Here is a 19,084-nt window from a genome sequence, read left to right as displayed (position 1 = left end):
GGCCATATAAATATGATTAATGCATTAAATAAATAATGCTTTTATACATCCGGTTATAAAACAAAATATTTTGCAGAGTGGTCGTTTGTTATTTTTTTTAGAAAATGTGAAAAAAAAAATTTAAAAAAAGCAAAGAAACAAATTATTTGCCTAAAATGTCTGGTTTTTGTCTTATCTTTTCAAAGACGCACACAGTGCTGCTTTTGGAAATCTGTAGCTAGGATTTGTCACATATATTAACACACATTTTATGACACATTTATAACCAATCCCGAACTGCAGTTAAGATGTCTTTTGTAGCCTGGATGAATTGTAATAGAATAGGAATTCAGAATGTGTGAATTTCCTGCTAATCATTGCATAAATGGGACCCAATTGCAGCCAGAAATTATGTTCAAAATTACATGGCAGAAATGTACAGCTTTTCACACCAAAGCAATACCCTTAAAATGGCTTTTGTACAATTATCTCAAAGAGCTTGTCTTTCCTTCCTGTAGGGCACCATTCAGAGGCTGTCTTCTTTCTCTTAAATAAAAAGCAAAAGAACAGAGGGAGGGAGAGAAAGAAGGGGCAAAAATATATATATATTCTGGCTCAGAACAGCTGAATAGGTTTGAAAGGCCACTGTAGCTGGCCAGTGATAGCTATTCCTTTACTGAGCTCAGAGACAAAGGCATTAGCCACAGGTATTCTTCTTTGCAAGATGTTTTTTCCAGATGAGAAAGCATGGGATATGACAGCATCACATTGGATTTACTTGGGCAAGCAGGCAGGCAGGAAAATGACCCAGACAAAAGCAAAAGAAAGCAACAATACGGCAACTTTTTAAAATGCTCACCCCTAATCCCAGGAGTTCTGGTGGGGCGAGAAATGAAGGAGCTAATCAGAAAAGTATATATCTCTTTCTTGGAACAGAGCTTCTGGGAAGGTAGAGAGCAAGCATTAAAGAATGGATAAATTTAATGAATTTCAGGAAATAGGGGTAACTTTACAGATAAGAAATACCACCCAGATGGCTTCCAGAAGAGAGACGGGGCTTTCTGATCCCATTCAATAAATAACTTAATCATCACAAATAATATTTTTAAAATATTAATACAATAATGACTCTTTTTGATTTGATTTGAATTTAATTAAAATAGATTAAAAAATTAACCTATTTCTTGTGGATCTAAAAATTAGATACTTTTCAGCACCTCATTTGCGACATGAGTATGGCCCGTTATGATGGAGCTGTGAATTTTGAGAATAAATCTTAAAATGAATCAGTATCAGCTTGTGTCCAATTACAATTCACTGCCCAGGATATAGAGGGTGCGTTCCAAAAGTAATGCAATTATTTTTTTAAAGTAATTTATTGAACAGATTTGCACAAACACTTAAAATTATTCAAAGTACTGTCCTTGGGCCTCAACACATTTTTTCCAGTGACTCTGCCTTGACCAGTACGCACCCTGGAAGGCGTCTTCGGGGACCTCTCACAAGGTTTTCGTCACGGCTGGTTGGATCTCTTCTATGGACGAAAAACGTGCCTGGCCACAACACGCTTTGAGTCCGCGAGTTCCTGGCCAAACACCAGGTGCCAATGCTGCCCAACCCCCTTATAGTCCTGACATCGCCCCAGCAGACTTCTTTTTGTTCCCAGACTTGAAAGGAACCCGTTTTCCGTCCATAGAAGAGATTCAATCAGCCATGACAAAGACCTTGCAAGAGGTCCCTGATGACTCCTTCCAGGGTGCTTACCGGTCATAGCAGAGTTGCTGGAAAAATTGTGTAGAGTCCCAAGGACAGTACTTTGAAGAATTTTAAGTGTTTGTGCAAATCTGTTCAATAAATTACTTTTTTAAAAAAAATTGCATTGCTTTTGGAATGTACCCTGTATTCTTAGCTTCATCATGGCACATCATCACTACCTTTTATTCACTTTCTCATTGTGTTTCTGCCCTTTTTCCTGACTTGTAGGTCATTTTTCTTTGTGCCCTCTTTTACAAAGTATTTTGGGAAGCTTGAATTAGCTGGTTAGTAAGATTCACTATTAAATTTCATGTTTTTCCTGGTTCTATAGCAACCCTAATTATTTCAGTGACCATAATGGTATCTTACCCCTGCCAAAGAATAAAATGAACCACATTAATAATAAGTGCCAGGTGAAGATCTTATCATTTGTCTGAGCTTTTAATGAATAGCAAGTCTTACTTCATTTTCATGATTGCTTGCTTATTTGATCTTTGTACCAATTGCTTTATGCAGCTTTTCTGCCATTCAATTTTTTCATCTGCTATTGTATTATTTATCTTAGGATGGCTCCTCCTAATACTGTTATTTGTTGCTATTTTTGATTACACTATTTCTGTTTAATTTTCTAGAATGTGTTAAAAGATGGAAAAAGGTTGACATTCTTTATATAATCGTAATTAATGTTGGAGATGGCTTGAAGACAAAAGATTCTGCTGAATACAGAAAAAATAAAATGGCTGTTTAATCTGGTACAGAGAGTTTTCTTGCCTCAATGCACAAACCATCTTGATCTCTTCAATTATCATTTAAAAGCTTAACTGTATTTCTGATCTTTGACAACAGAATATAAAACAAGGCACATCAATGAATTACCTGGCCTTTCAGCTAAAATATTAGCTATTCTGTCCAAGCTAAGTGTAATGAAATATTTGCAATATCTTTTACTGGAAAATGCATTTGGAACCAACTCTAAGCTGGAATCATTACACAACACCTTGCCTAATTTTTAGACATCTATTTCTTCTTCATTACTATGATTATTGTAATCATTATCATTGCCATCATCTTATTCCCATCATCTTAGTATAGTGAGTTGCAGAGAGCCCGAAGGTTTGCACATATTGTCATGTCATTTTGAGTATTCTGAACAAGGGAACAATCCAGCCATTTAAAAAAAATATTTTTATTATTGTCTAATCTGGATCAAAGATTCAACAAGGATATTCAAATGAGCTGGATGATGCTGATACTTCAGGTCAACCTTTGAGAGCTAAAAAAGAAAAGGGGAAAAAGGTCAGGTATTATAGCTTTCTCTGTAGAACTTGATCTACCAGAGGAGAGAAGAGGCAAATCTGAACCTCATTACGGGAAAGAAATATCTGAGGTTGCACCTTGCTCTACCTTCAACTAGACTAGATGACCTGCAAGGTCCCTTCCAACCCTGTTAATTTGTTAAATTAAAATAGCAAGAGAGGTTTTGGGAGGCTTTATTTGGCTATCTTTGGTCTTCTTATATACGTTTGCAATTGTCCGATAAAGTTTGGCTACTTGATCTTCTAACTGAGGGTTGAGAAAAACTCTAAGAGCTCTTCAGTTCTAAGGACTAAGAGCTAAAGAGTATGCTTCGGCTACAATCCTGCTGAAGTCTTTTTCATGATGGACATTTAGGCAGGAAAGAAAGTTATCTAAGAAACTGAATTTAAGTATTGCACACTGAATGACAGTGCTAGAAATGAAAAGTCAATCTTGCGAAGTAAAGGCAGAGTGAATAATTGTTTCCCAATGTTTGACTGAGAGCTAACTGGCTCATAGAAATTTGTACCTTTATGGGAAAGGAGAGATCATGTTCCAGGAAAAAGCTTGCACAATTATGAATCACATTGTTGTACTGGGAAAGTATCAAAATGGAAGCAATCTGTTATTGCCAATGGGTTATATCTAAGTAACTGCAAAAGAATCTGACTGCTCAGTTTTGAAGATCTCTCATCCATCTTATTGCTTCAATCTTCCCAATCTGGTATCCTTCAAAATAATATTGGGTTGCCAGAAACTTTCAAAAATATGGAAACGGTGATTGGGAGGTAAGAATCTCAGATATAAAACAAATTACAAACTGAAGGATCATCCCCAAAGTGTTTTTAGTTTTTATTGAAAGGAAATAATGTGGCACACCTTAAAAGCAGAATGGGAAAAGTTGCTACCACCAACTGGCTGCAGCAAAAGCACCATGGCCACCTTGCCACAGGACAACTCACTGCAGGACAACTTAACAATTGTATTTAATTGTTTATTATTTAGTTAATTTAGTTAACTTTTAGTTAATTATTTAAAATAAATTTAAAAATATTTCAATGTTTGCTATTCACAATTCATTCTGTCCTTTCTTTTGCATCCTTTTAAAATGATTCTATTCCACCATTTCTTTAATATTAATGTAACTCTTGTCCCTCAGTGAATTTCATTTCATTTCATTTCATTTTATTGGATTTGTATGCCGCCCCTCTCCATAGACTCGGGGCGGCTAACAACAGTGACAAAAAACAGAATGTAAAAATCCAATACTACAACAGTTAAAAACCCTTGTTATAAAACCAATCATACATACATACAAACATACCATGCATAAATTGTAGAAGCCTAGGGGGAAAGATTATCTTAATTCCCCCATGCCTGACAGCAGAGGTGGGTTTTGAGGAGCTTACGAAAGGCAAGGAGGGTGGGGGCTATTCTAATCTCTGGGGGGAGTTGGTTCCAGAGGGTCAGGGCCGCCATAGAGAAGGCTCTGTGGCGGCAGAATTGTTCTGCTGAGCTGGCCGTGGGGAATTATTCTGCAGTAAGTTGGCCACAGCAAGTTAGCTGTGGTGAATAGACCCTCTTAAAAGACTGTATCTGAGTTAATATCTCAAGTCATCAGTTCAAAGATAACCAATGCCTTTTTTTTTCAATTAATGTTTTATTCTATAATATTTATTCTATATGGCCCTTTGTCTAAAACCTATGTAACTTAATAATAAAGTTAATTAAATCATGCTTTGTAAAAAAAATTGTTGTTTGTTTCTAGTACCTCTTAAATAGTTTTCAAAACTTCCCTCTGTGGTTGTTTTTTTCTTTATGGGTTGTTTATTGTATGTATGTATGTATGTATGTATGTATGTATGTATGTATGTATGTATGTATTTATTTCATCAAGCATGTATAACAGATATGAGAATAAACATAATTATGAATACTTGAAATGGATACAAATAGAAGGGAATATTAGGACAGGGATAGTAGGTGCGCTGGTGCGCTTATGCATACCCCTTAAAACCACTTGGGAATAGGGTGAAGTTGGGAGTAGATCAGGGGTGGGCTATTGCCCAGACAGGGAGGAACGCAGTGGGGTAGCCAAAATGGAGTTCCACCCCAGAGCACCCAATTTGCACTGAAAGATGTAGAAAGAAAATGCAGTATGTCCTACATAAGCCACAGTGTGGTAGTAAAAATTTTGGTAGCTCTTCACTGGAGTAGACAGTTTAAGTTTAAAGTTTTGGGGGTTTGAGAAAGAAACCACAAAGTCAGAAATGTTTAAGTTAGTCATACAATTCTGTTTACTAATTTGGCTGAACTTGCTGAGTTAAGGATAGTTGTATTATATGAAGGTCTTTGTTTTGTGGCTATTATTTTATCCTTGGAAGGCACATAATATTTACTACGATATTATGCTACGCTGCTTGAGACTGCTTTTGTGATTTTTTTTTCACACATCAAATCTGTTGAAGCAGAAAAATGGAATATACTGATAAAGAAGAAATAATACAGAACTAACAAGCATCTCCCCCTTTTGGTATTATCTAAGCTTACATAAATGTCCTTATGAAAGAATCATAATGGATTGGGAAAGACTAATAATTATGATAGTGGCAGTGGGAAAAACCAGGAAGGCAGATTCATGCTCTGTTAGACTTGGGAGAGCAGTTTTATGAAAAAGCAGTCAAGCACCAGGAAAGATGTTCAAAAGAATAAACAGGAATGGATGTGAAAGGTTGTCCTATTACTGCTGCTATTGATTGTGTGGTGAATGGATTAGATTTAGTAGAGATAGCTCTGGCTCTCAAGAGTTTTGCCCTGACCAAAACATTTCACTACTAGTGTTATTAGTGGAGATGGTTGGATAAAATTGCAGACAGATAATTCCAAAATTCAGGTAGAGAATAGACCTGATCTATCAGACCCAAATTCTGGCCCATCAGTTATATCAGCTGGTGTAGCCAATTCCCCCCTCTACTTTCAGGGATATGGAACAGTATAGAAATAAAGTACTATAAGTCATCAATACACACTTCTTTATTGACATGTATTGGTAATAGGATATGAGTTCTCCACTTTCTTAGCCCCACTGAGAATTGCATTATCTACTAGTATTAAGCCATTGAAGGAAGAATCTTGCTCAGGTTTGTGCTGAATGTTTGAATGTTTATAAATAAAAACTATTTATGATATAAGGTTTTCCAGGGTGGAAGGAATGCACTTCTTGCATTTTTTAATTGCTCATCTCCTGACACAATTTTGGAATAAGCTTCCTGAATTTAACTAACAATCTAAAATAATATTGGCATGTAATCTTAAAAAGGAGATTGAAAATCTTGAAACTTTGTATACTGCTCAAAAAAAAAATAAAGGGAATACTCAAATAACACATCCTAGATCTGAGTGAATGAAATATTCTCATTGAATATTTGTTCTGTACAAAGTTGGATGTGCACAACAGCATGTGAAATTGATTGTCAACCAGTGTTGCTTCCCAAGTGGATAGTTTGATTTCACAGAAGTTTGATTTACTTGGAGTTATATTGTGTTGTTTAAGTGTTCCCTTTATGTTTTTTTGAGCAGTATATATTCATAGCCACCAGATTACACAAATAGCCAAATACATTAAATCAGAGGTGTCACACTCAAGGCCTGGGGGCCAATTCTGGCCCAGGGGGCCGCCCTGGAAACAACAGAGGAGTGGCCTGGAGTGCCTCTGCTAGCAAAAATGAAGCTCAGGAGGGCTGCAGATGGCCCTCTGAGTTCCATTTTCACTGGCAGAGGATTGCAGGAGGCAGTCACAGCAGAAAACTGAGCTGGGGAGCCCATTTTCACTGGCAGAGCACCAGGTTACCACAGGTGCCCCTCTGACATTGAACTGGCCACACCCGCCCTGGCTCCCTAAGCTCAAACACAATCCTGATGCGTCCATCAATGAAATTGAGTTTGACACCCCTGTATTAAATATTTAGATCTCTCAATAGAAAAGTAGGATTTAAAATATTGCGATCTTATAAAAATAATTTTATAATGTATCAAGGAACCACTGATGATATAAGGTTTTGTTGAGACACAGGCTTTATTTGCAATAGTTTGGAGCAGCAAATATCTGGACAATACTTGATCGCATGCCTTCCTTGTTATATTTTGCTCTCGCTATTGATTTAGGTTCCCTCATTTTCCTCAAAAGAATGGGCTCACCTCAGCTATTTTGTTCCTGTTTCTTTGCATAAATGCAATTGCTTTTATACTACTTTAAATGTATATGAAAATAAAGCAAAGAAAACAATTTGCACCAAATGTGAATCACAATTATTGCTAGAATGTCTACTTTCTTGCATGGCAATGCAGAGTCCATCTAAAGCTAGGGTTTCATTGTGAGCCCTCTGGTTACCAAAGATTTTGAAAAGATCAATAATGTAGTTTAGTTCAGTGGTGCAGCTAAATCATCTTTGCTCAGTCATTGTGTGATTTCTAAAGGCCGGGACAAAGCAGAGGCATCAAGGGGAATCTGCTCCAGGAGACAGAAATCTGAAGTGCTGTAGACATGATTGCAGGTATATTTACCCAATTTCTCCATGACTGCACAAGTGTGAAAGATCAAAGATCTGAACTCTTTTCTGTGTCCTGATAATATAGAATAGAATAGAATTTTATTGGCCAAGTGTGATTGGACACACAAGGAATTTGTCTTGGTGCATATGCTCTCAGCGTACATAAAATAAAATATACATTTGTCAAGAATCATGTGGTACAACACTTAATGATTGACATAGGGGTCAAATAAGCAATGAAGAAGCAATATTAATAAAAATCTTAGGATATAAGCAATAAGTTATAGTCATACAGTCAACATGAGAGGAAATGGGTGAAAGGAATGATGAGAAAAACTAGTAGAATAGAAGTGCAGATTTAGTAGAAAGTCTGACAGTGTTGAGGGAATTATTTGTTTAGTAGAGTGATGGCGTTCGGAAAAAAACTGTTCTTGTGTCTAGTTGTCTTGGTGTGCAGTGCTCTATAGCGACTTTTTGAGGGTAGGAGTTGAAACAATTTGTGTCCAGGATATGAGGGGTCAGTAAATATTTTCCTCGCCCTCTTTTTGACTCGTGCAGTATACAGGTCCTCAATGGAAGGCAGGTTGGCAGCAATTGTTTTTTCTGCAGTTCTGGATATTGGAATGCAAATTTTTACACACACACACACACACACACACAAAGGCTAAATCTGATGGAAACATAATTATTGACTGGGATTCAAAATGATAAAGCTTGCTAGAGAATTTTGTAGGGTTGAACTAAAGGTGACAGAGAAATCCATCACAGATTTATATTCAGTAAAAAGGGAAGACATTGTGGTGCAAGTAGAGAATACCATAGAGTCCCCTAGCATTTGCCTTTTTTAAAAAAAGTGTGTGTTTTTCCATCCTCCAAAAAGTATTTGTTTGATCATCACTTTTAGAACAGTAGGGAATATCAGATAGGGGTTACAAAAATCCAGATGAGACCACTAGATAGCACTAGAGATATTTTGTATCTCTTTCCCACCGTCCAGTGATTATCTATATTTATAAAGATTCAAGGTGTCCTAATCTAGAAATTAAAATATATCGTGTAAAGAAATATCAACTAAAATGGGATCAATCTGAATTAATCTTCATTCTCAGAAGCCATTGAAATGCTATGTTAGTACAACACACTAATTTTTTGTTTCTAAGCTTGAACTTATGTTACATACCATGATGATGTAAGGATGAACTACAGCTTTTGTTATGGCAGACATGGCTGTTGCCATAATCACTTATACCCAGCTGTTATACCTCTTGTCTCTTGGCCCATCTTTTATTCATAGGGGAATAAATTGTTATGGAATTAGTTAATCAATCTTGACACTTATCTGAAAGAATTAATCAATCAGTTCCAAGGCTGTTTACCAGGATGTTCTCTCCAAGGGACCAATAAATTATACATAAATACCTGACAGCAATTATTGGGAAGAGGTAGAGTTACCAGATTCAACAGAGGACATACTTCTGTGCCTTTAATTGTCCTATTCCGTATTGGACCTGCAACAAACAATATTCTGCTTGGAATTAAATCTACCTGTCTTACCAAGTCAAGGTGCCAGGTTCTCCAAGAAAGTTTATTCTGGGCAGGCATACATATGCAGGTTTCAAAAGGATCACAAACCAGAGGCTCTGTGGGTTCAACTGTCTACACATACACACACACATATTAACAAACACACCTGATCATACCTTATAACACCCAGTGAGTAGAAGGATCATTTACAAACTACTTGTCATATCTTTTTTTTAATGTACACTGGGAGCATATGCACCAATGACAAATTCCTTCTGTGTCCAATCACACTTGGCCAATACAGAATTTTATTCTGTCCTAAATAAATGGGTTATTAAAATTCAGATATAAGGAATTAAAGAACCCTGTTCCATTAGACAAGCCCCTGTTTTCCTTCACTTACTTGCAAGTGATATGGGAAACCCTGTTGCATTAAGATCATAAAATTATGAATTAAGCTTCATTGTAGGCATACACAGTAGATACATAAGTATCTTATTACCCAAAACATTTAATGAAATAGATATGACTGGTACTTCGAGTCTACTTTGAAATTTCTATTAGGCTGTCTTCCAAAATGAATTGCTTGGACCTGATCCTGTAGGCCAATATTTCTCAACACTGGCAATTTAAAGAGGTATAGTCATGCTGGCTGAGGAATTCTGGGAGTTGAGGTCCACACCTTATCAAGCAGTCAAGATCAAGAAACACTACAAATAGACTAACTCAAAAGATTTCAGAAGGCCCCACCCCCACAGAAGCCACACCATGTGTTTGAAAGCTTTACACCAGTGGATCTCAACCTTTCTAATGTCACCACCCCTTAATACAGTTCCTGATGTTGTGATGACACACACCCCCAACCAACCATAAGTTTAGTGCCAATTCTCCCAACAGAGCTTTAAGCTGATTGGCAGGATGGTCAGAGGGTCACCCCCACTGTAAATGCCTGATTGGTTGGATTATAAAAATATGTTCCAAGGCACCAGAATAGAAACTTTAGTTCCTAATTTGTCTTTTCACATGGTCTTAGGCAGCCCCTGTGAAACAGTCGTTTGACCCCCAAAGGGGTCCCAACCCCCAGGTGGAGAACCACTGATTTAGACCAAAGAGTCAAAGCCTCTGTTCTGAATAAAATATTTTGTGAATAGAAATGAGAAATACAATCTTATTTTAAACGCTTTGTCCTTTAATATAATGTTTAATGTTAAGTTATCTACGTTAAGCATAAACAGAAATAAATAATATTTCCGTTTCATGAAAGTGACACATTTATCAATTTATTATGACTCTATTTATTGTAAGTAGAGATTTCTATCTATCTCGTAAGATGCCTGAAATTGATAGAGCCATATTCACTTCCTTTCACCGCCAGAAAAGGAGGCTGAGATTTCTCTCTCCTATACTGGACGATTTGGAGTTACTATTTTTAAACTTATTTTCCTTCCTCGTCAGAAGTTATGGTTCTGGGGTTTCCTTCAATACTAATATTAATTTCAAGGCAAAGAATTTTTTTAAGCCTGTCTTCTAGTCTAGTAAGCTATTGTAACAGAGCTGCTGTGATAATTCATACCTTGAAATAGTCTTTAAAGGGGGTTTTGTATTACGGTTGGAAAATCTTAGAGGTTTCCAAACCCAGGAATAACAGAAAACATCTCATTTGGAGATATTTGTACTCTTATTATAAATTTACCTGAAAGCACGGTCCTTTAAAAATCATCTGTGCCTATATAATCTATGCCTATAAATAAGTAACATGCCAGCTTGCCTGTCATCTGCATCTACATTCTACAAATCACAGATAAGGAAGAGAGAGACTTACCATATATAATTTGTTATGATAATGAAGGGAGACTAGTCAGTTATTACTGGTAAATAAGTAGTGATCCTTTCATCTGCTGTCAAGCATAGTGGCATGAATTATGGCCCAGAAAGCTGCTATCAGCTCAATCATTTCCTGCCTCAGACATTTTTTTTAAGTGTGTAGGGTGTGTATATGGGGAAAAGATGCCTCCTGGAACTGATAGGTGTCTGATCAAAGGGCCCAAAGCTGTCAGAAGCCAGCAAGACTTACCAGCCCAATTACCTTTGATCTCTGCCTAGTCTAGGCCAAAGAGTCTATTTGTCTAAAAGCATGAATAAAACTGACGTTGCAATCTGCAAGGGACAAAAACAGCTTTTCAGGTGGGCCTGTTTTGGGACAAGCTTAATTCTTGCTGTGCACAGAGAAAATAAATTCTGGAAAATGTATTAAAAATGATTTCCATAAATATCCTTCCCCAGACTCCACCTGGAAAAGTTTGTTTTCTCCCACCTCAGAGGAGACAAGTAAACAAGAATTAAAATCAAGGTCAGCCGTTAAACTAAATATCTGCAATAAAGTGGGATTTTTTTTTAAAGGAAAAATATTATCTAGGGAAAATATATTCAGAACATTTGCTACGCTTGTATGGCTTTACCTGTATTTTTCTGAGTATAAGATATGCTTAGATTTTAGAGGAGGAAAACAAGGGAAAGTATTCTGAACCAAATGGTGTATTAATATATTATTTAATAAAATACCAGTATAGCAGAATACTTTTTACAAAAATGTACACTTTTTACAAACTCCAAACTTGACAGCTTTTAGACTAGTGGACTGCAACTCCCAGAATTCCTCCTCTGGTCATGCTAGGTGGGGTAATTAGAAGGCAAAAACACCTCAATTTTTGAAAAAAAAGAGGCCTATTTCCCCCCCCCCCCCGTTTTTTTTACAAAAACAGGACATGCAGAGGGTTTGGGAAGCGTGCAGAGCACTCCTAGGGGTGGGGGAAGGCAAAAATGCCATCTTTGCAAAATGTTGCTCGGTTTCTTTACAAAAATGGGGGTGCTTTTGCCTTTCCCTTTCCCCTAGGAGCACTTTACAGGCTTCCCAAACCCTCTGTGGACTCAATTTTTCCGGAAAAAGGGCCCCTTTTTCACAAAAACGGGATGCAGGGGTGGGGATTCAGGAAGGCAAAAATGGCTGCATTCAGTGTATAAGACACGGCAACATTTCTACCCACTTTTTGAGGACAAAAAGATGCATCTTATACTCCAAAAAATACAGTATGAGTCTGTGAAAAAGACAATGGAATTTTATATTCATTTTTTTAAAAAATATTAAGCTAGATACATTTCTAAATAAACACAAGCATACGTACTCTTCCAACATGATTAAGTGCTTCAGACTGAATGTTTTTCACAAGACTAATATGTTTTATTTTGTTCCTGTTGTTACGGAAACACCAATTTTATTATGTGGTCAAAATTATGAGAAAATGGAGAGACACATAGATTTTATAGATAAGAACCAAGAACCTATTCCAGGAAACCATACAACCAGGGTTGTTAGGAACATTATAGAGTCTTAGGAGTTCAGTTTGGTGCTGTAAATGTCTTATCAAAAAATTTCCATCAATGAATTGGTTCTGATAAGTCTTTGCCAGACATAATCAGAGGTGCCAGGGTCATATTCCGGGAACTGCATGCAAATATTCCACTGCATTGGAGAAAAAGCAATTGCCAGTTTTCTGTCGGCCAAAATGCTGACAAGTGTGGCTTATATTTTTTTTTAATTCCTTCCTTCCTTCCTTCCTTCCTTCCTTCCTTCCTTCCTTCCTTCCTATTGTTCAGGCAATAAATAAATTTATTAAAGTACATTTGATAAATAAATAATTATACTAAAGGCAGTAGACTCTTACTTTTGTTCATGAAGCCAAAATAATCCAGTTAGACCATTAAATTAGAAGGCGGTTAGTAGATAAGACTGCGCTCAAGATTCCCTTACTCCTAAAGAAAACATTCCAGAGTTGTTGTCTCACATTTAAAGGCCGCTCTACACATAGCACAAAACCAGATTATGGTTATATTGGTTTGGGTTTACTCTTTCATATAAAGCCAGAAAAGCATGATTTGTGAACCATGGATTATTCTTGAATCTATGAGTGAATCCAAGCATTGTGGCTGATCCGGGATTAAAGCAAATTATGGTTTAGTGTGATTTAATGCACCCAGCCACAGAATCAGGAGTGAAAGAATCCAACAAAAACTGTAACATGATTCTGCTGAGCATGTTAGTTCAATCTCCTATTTCTATTTATTAAGGAAGTAATTCCTTCTGATGCTCAAACCATCATGTTCACTTATTATGCACAAATAGGTGAATGTAAAGGTTCCCCTTGCACATATGTGCTAGTCGTTCCTGATTCTAGGGGGCAGTACTCATCTCCGTTTCAAAGCCAAAGAGCCAGCACTGTTTGAAGACATCTCTGTGGTCATGTGACCGGCATGACTAAAAGCCAAAAGCACACGAAATGCTGTTACTTTCCTATCAAAGTTGGTCCCTATTTTTCTACTTGCCTTTTTACATCTTTTGAACTGCTAGGTTGGCAGAAGCTGGGGCAAGTAACAGGAGCTCACTCTTTTACATGGCACTAGGGATTCAAACCGCGGAACTGCCGTCCTTTCCGATCGACAAGCTCCGTGTCTTTGCCACTGACACACCGAGTCCCTCTTATACATGAATACAATATCCATTTCCCCCACAAATAATATTATAAACAACTATATATGTAAGTAAGTGTGATCAGATTATGAATTATTAATTTTAATGCATTCATCAGCTGGTCAGCCTGGGATATAGAATTTGTAGTTTTCACTGTCAACCACAGAAAGATTCTCACATTGATCAATATTACTGTTGCCTTCCCATATATCATTTTTCCTTACCAACAGTTGTACAGTTTCTTTCAATATTTTAGTTTCACTGGGATCCAACTGATGGTTGATAATACCAATAACTGTATTTTTTTTTCTGTATGCCTCAAATATAGAATGTTTGGGAAAATACACAAGAGAAGGAGAAGTAATTATGTTTAGTTATCAACATACATTTTATTTTACTTGTGTATCAAATTTAGAGACTGTACATCTCACTCACAGAGCAAGTTATTAAGTGAAAAAGTAGGTATTATAAGTTTCCATGTAAACCTTCTTATCTTATCCTGCCACAGAAAAATGTTATTCAATATCCTTAAGAATAAATTATGAGTCATGACAAATTTTAAGAAAATTACTGTCTGATATTTGGATTCCCAGAGATTTTAATTAAGGCAAAGGGGTTAGCTTAGACCCATTTACTTCTTCCTTGTAAAAGGCATGCTATTTTCAATTCTTCTATTAGACTATTGTCTACTTGAAATCTAGTCTTAAAAAGTGATTCAAAGAAAGTTAGAGGTAATTAAGACAGAAGAGAAATTATGCTTCAAAATGGAGAAAGTAGTTTGTTCTTTGTTTGATATTCTCATCAAAACGGCCTGGCAGGTTTTTTGATGGAAAATAATGAAACCTCTGGAACCATTTTAACAACTAAAAAGTGAGAATGAATATATACAAATCAATTCAAAAACTTTTTTGAAAAAATCAATGTCAGGATTTTGTTTTGTTTTAAATAAAAAGAAAAGATTCAGCTTACCCATTCAAGGGATTAGAACTGTTTTGGAGATGTGGTACGGAAGCCCAGCCTCGTTCCATGTTCCAACATGCCCCAAAGCCTCTGAGATTTTTCACATGTTGAGCAGGATTGTCTGCAGGAATTGTGAACAGACATAGCCAAACTCCCTCACAAGTATTTGCAAGCTTTTGCGATCAACCTGTGAAGTTATCAAGATAAGGAGTATACAAGTAGATGCAAATAAATAAACAGCAGGCCTATGAGGATGTAATATTATAGGAGTGGGCTATGCAAATTGCTCAAAATAGATTTTTAATTGTCAAGTGTGCAACTTACTCACTTGCATAAAGCTTTTGTCTCTAGCCAAAACTAAAATGTTATTGATTGTTGCAACAGATTCAAACTTAATACGAACCGCTCCAAACTTGACTGTAAAAAATATGATTTCAACAATCGAGTTATTGAAGCGTGGAACTCATTACCGGACTCAATTGTGTCAATCCCTTACCCCCAACATTTCTCCCTTAGACTCTTCACGATTGACCTCTTCAGATTCCTAAGAGGCCAGTAAGGGGCGTACATAAGTGCACTGGTGTGCCTTTCATCCCCTGTCCAATTGTCTTTCCTTTCTTTCACCTATCTTTCCTTTTTTTTCACCTATCATATATATTCTCTTCCTTTCATATATCCTCTCCTCTGAGTTCACTTCTGCCCTTATACCACATGTCTATTTTTCTTCCTATGTATTTGTGTATTGGACAAATGAATAAAATAAAAAATGAATAAAAATAAAATTGTAACAGAAAATAAAAGTCTACTTTTTTTAGTTTGGGCCCATAAAACACATATCTTACCCTTAGTTTTGCGTATTTTCAGATAATGTGAAAGCATTTTTCTATTTTTTTCCATCTCTATTCTTAAAAGATGTGAAAAGGAAAGGAAGAAGACTAACAATGTGAAATTACACATGTTTCATCAGAAGTCAGTCCTACTGAGACCAGTGAATTTTGCTCTCAGGAAAGTGGGTGTACAATTGCAGCTTAAGAGAGAGAAAAAAGTTTTTAAAAAATCCAAGCATGGAACAGATGAGGTTGATGCGATTATTCATGGAATAATTGACCTCGAGGTAACTCATTCCAGAACTGACTCTTAAATTAAAAGATAAAATCAACTGTACTTGGTAACTAAACTCAACATTCAAGGCCAAATAACTGGATTCTATCCCAGCTAAGAGACATCCATAGTCATCCAGGCAGTGCCAGGACCAGAAATGACTGATGGAGGCTTCACATCTGGCCAAAATAGTCAAGGGATTGGATCAGCATACTGTATAAGGCCAAATGAAAAGGTTTCTCTGCGTGTGGCAGCACACAGAGGCATGAACAGCTGGTTAATGAAGGAGTAAAACAGGAAATTACTTGATGGTGCAATGATGGTGCCACCTAGAGGAATGCCGAAATTTTTGGTCCTCTGTGCCAAATTCTGTACACCATACAGAATTCATCAGATAAAACACCATACAGAATTCATCAGATGAAAAAAAGCAACCCCAACCAATTGAGTTGCCTGAACATATTTCAATATTTCCACTACAAACTAAAGAGTTGCAATCACAAAAAAATAGCCCCCCTATTCTAGATTAACATTGGTCACTCGCTCGCTCGCTCTCTTTTTCAGAATTTCCAGTGAGGCAGCATAATTCACAGCACAACATTTCTTATTCACATGATGCTGTGGTTTTGCACCAAAAAGCTGTTTGGAGTTGAGTTGCTGAGATCATATGCAGGAGACATATCAAGGAGAAGGTTCAAATGTAGCCGCTAAACTGCATGAGCTCACCTCTCTAATCAGACCAAGATATAGCTGCTTTATTCCACTGTTCTTGCTATGTTTAACTGAAGCAGAGATGGGCTTCAGCAGGTGCTGACAAGTTCTGAAGAACCGATAGTGGAAATTTTGAGTAATGCAGAGAACTGGTAAATACCATCTCTACCGTCAAAAGACCTCACCATGTCTATTCTCTGCCTCCCAAGTCCCAGCTGATCAGGAGGAAATGGGGATTTTGCAGTAATCTCCTGGAGTGGGGAGGGAATGGAGATTTTGCAGTATCCTTCCCCTCCATGCCCACTAAGTCATGCCTACCAAGCTATGCCACACCCAGCAAGCCATGCCCACAAAGCTAGTAGTAAAAAAAATTGAATCCCACCACTGAACCGATACTTTTATAAAATGGTTCATCCTGGGATTCATAAAAATAATCTGCATCGACCACTTGCATGCAGGAGTTTTGAAGCAAATTTTGAGTACTTCAGAGTCCTCAGAGAATGGCGGCATACAAATCTAATAAATTATTATTATTATTATGTCAGTACAACACAGCAAATGAGATCACTATGCTGGATTTCTTATTTCATCACCAGTCGAGCACTTCCAAAGCACCTAGGACTGCGTGATGTAGCGGCGAATTATGTTTGCCGATCCCAGTAAAGCGGCCTTTTGCAATTGACAGATGGAGATTTTGTCAATTCCGATGGTTTTCAAATGTCCGCTGGGATCCTTTGGCACTGCGCCCAGCGTGCCAAGTACCACTGGGACCACTTTCACTGGCTTATGCCAGAGTCATTGCAGCTCGATTTTTAGATCTTCGTATTTCACTAATTTCTCTAGCTGCTTCTCCTCAATTCTGCTGTCTCCTGGGATTGCGATGTCGATGATCCATACTTTCTTTTTCTCCACGATCACAATGTTTGGTGTGTTATGCTTCAGAATTCGGTCAGTCTGAAGTCGGAAGTCCCACAGTAGTTTTGCTTGCTCATTTTCGACCACTTTTTCGGGCTTATGATCCCACCAGTTCTTTGCCACTGGTAAATGGTAGTTCCGGCACAAGTTCCAGTGGATCATCTGTGCCACAGCATCATGTCTATGCTTGTAGTCAGTCTGTGTGATCTTTTTGCAGCAGCTGAGTATGTGATTGATTGTTTCATCTGTTTCTTTACAGAGTCTGCACTTTGGATTGTCTGTTGATTTTTTAATTCTGGCTTTGACAGCATTTGTTCTAATGGCCTGTTCTTGTGCTGCCAGTATTAGACCTTCTGTCTCCTTTTTGAGTGATCCACTTGTAAGCCATAACCAGGTCTTTTCTTTATCCACTTTGCCTTCAATCTTCTCCAAGAACTGCCCATGCAATGCTTTGTTCCGCCAACAGTCCATACGACATTGAGTTACAGTTTTTCTGTACTGGTCCTTAGTTTGCTTCACCTTGAGAAACTTCCTATTGTTGACCTCCATCAATGCTGACTCTTTGCTCTCCTTCACATAGTCAGCTAATACATGCTTCTCTTCTTCCACTGTCTGCCTCACTTGCAAAAGTCCCCTGCCACCTATTTTCCTTGGTAAATACTGCCTGTCAACATCACTGCGGGGGTATCGTGCATGATGGATCATCATTAATTTTCTGATTTTCCTGTCCAGGTTGTCCAGCTCTGCTTGAGTCCAGTTCACTATGCCAGCTGTGTATCTAATGACAGGTATGGCCCATGTATTTATAGCCTTGATAGTGTTGCCACCATTCAGTTTGCTCTTCAAAATTTTTCTGGTCCTCTGGATGTACTCTTTGCTGATCACAGTTTTCACATTGCCATGCTTGATATTATCCAGTTGCAAATGCCCAAGTATCTGTAGACTTCTGGCTGGTGGCACTTGATGGTTTGACCATTTGGCATTTCAATGCCCTCACTTTCATTATTATTATTATTATTATTATTATTATTATTATTATTATTAAGTCAATACAACAAAGCAAATGAGATCACTATGCTGGATTTTGTATTTCATCACCAGTTGGGCACTTCCCAAGCACCTAGGACTGCGTGACTACGGCGAATTATGTTTGCCGATCCCAGTAAAGCGGCCTTTTGCAATTGACAGATGGAGATTTTGTCAATTCCAATGGTTTTCAAATGTCCACTGAGATCCTTTGGCACTGCACCCAGCGTGCCAAGTACCACTGGGATCACTTTCACTGGCTTATGCCAGAGTCATTGCAGCTCGATTTTTAGATGATTATTATTATTATTATTATTATTATTATTATTATTATTATTATTATTATTATTCAAATCTAATAAATAAATAAATTATTATTATTATTAAATCTCATCTAATAAGCAGGGTTTGTGCTTTCCTACGCAGTATGTGTATAAATGTATCCAACATTTTTTGAAAACATATATTTTCTGAACTACAGTATATGCTTTTACTGTACTGAACTCTTCCAAATACATATTATTCCTCATTTTTTAAATAAACAAATAGAGATTCTTTGATGCCAATTCTGAGAAAAATAGCTTTTGTTCAGTCTGTGTTTTCAATCCATTTTTGGTAACGCTTGCAAATTTATTCCCAGAGAGATTTCTTTTTCATATCTTTAATGTAGACTGTACAGATGCACAAGCGAAGTATATAGAGACCCTTACGTACAATCCAGAGGTGGGTTTCAGCAGGTTCT

Source organism: Erythrolamprus reginae, chromosome 1 (assembly GCF_031021105.1).
Source record: "Erythrolamprus reginae isolate rEryReg1 chromosome 1, rEryReg1.hap1, whole genome shotgun sequence".
NCBI classification, from domain to species: Eukaryota; Metazoa; Chordata; class Lepidosauria; order Squamata; family Dipsadidae; genus Erythrolamprus; species Erythrolamprus reginae.
The sequence above is the reverse complement of the archived record's forward strand: the minus strand, read 5'-3'. Positions refer to the sequence as shown.